Source organism: Sapajus apella, unplaced genomic scaffold, assembly GCF_009761245.1.
Source record: "Sapajus apella isolate SASKATOON/1434 unplaced genomic scaffold, GSC_monkey_1.0 scaffold6, whole genome shotgun sequence".
In the NCBI taxonomy this organism is placed as follows: domain Eukaryota; kingdom Metazoa; phylum Chordata; class Mammalia; order Primates; family Cebidae; genus Sapajus; species Sapajus apella.
Window position 1 is genome coordinate 17,354,710 of NW_022436946.1, and position 1,102 is coordinate 17,355,811.

The following is a 1,102-nucleotide window of genomic DNA, read 5'->3' on the forward strand; positions in this document are numbered from 1 at the left end:
TTCTCCTGCCTCAGCCTCCTGAGTAGCTGGGATTACAGGCACGCGCCACCATGCCCAGCTAATTTTTTGTATTTTTAGTAGAGACGGGGTTTCACCATGTTGACCAGGATGGTCTCGATCTCTTGACCTCGTGATCCACCCGCCTCGGCCTCCCAAAGTGCTGGGATTACAGGTGTGAGCCACCGCGCCCAGCCCAGAGGAGTAACTCTTAACCTCTCCTTACAACTGGTGGAAAATTAGGTCAAACCCCTCCTACAGAATTTACAAGCTCTTTTCCCTTGAGTCTGGGCAGAGTCAAATCCTCACAGACTGGCAAAACACCACCCATCAGTAGTTGTAGAACTTCTGGCCACCACTCTGCCGGTTCAGGTAAAACCTGAGTCAGTGGGCTCAGGAGGGAATTAACCCTCACATGCAACGGCTATTACAGACCAATATACTCACACCTTGCCTTTCTGCCTGGAACACTCATTTTTGCTAGTCAAAAAGCCTGGAACAAATGACTACCAGCCAGTACAGGACTTGGTGGGAAGTCAATAAACAGATAGTCAGAATCCATCCGACTGTCCATAACCCATACACTCTTCTCAGCCTGCTCCTGCTGGAACATACTGTGTACACCGTCCTTGACCTGAAGGATGCCTTCCTCGCCATCCCTCTGGCCCTCAAAAGTCAGCCAATTTTTGGTTTTTTTTTTTGGAGACGGAGTTTCGCTCTTGTTAGCCAGGCTGGAGTGCAATGGCACAATCTTGGCTCACGCAACCTCCGCCTCCTGGGTTCAGGCAATTCTCCTGCCTCAGCCTCCTGAGTAGCTGGGATTACAGGCATGCGCCACCATGCCCAGCTAATTTTTTGTAGTTTAAGTAGAGACGGGGTTTCACCATGTTGACCAGGATGGTCTCGATCTCTTGACCTCGTGATCCGCCTGCCTCGGCCTCCCAAAGTGCTGGGATTACAGGCATGAGCCACCACGCCCGGCCCAATTTTTGCTTTTGAATGGACAGATCCCGGTTCAGGTGATACTACCCAAGTCACCTGGACTCGGTTGCCTCAAGGGTTCCAAAATTCCCCCACTGTTTTCGGGGAGGCCTCCAACAGGACC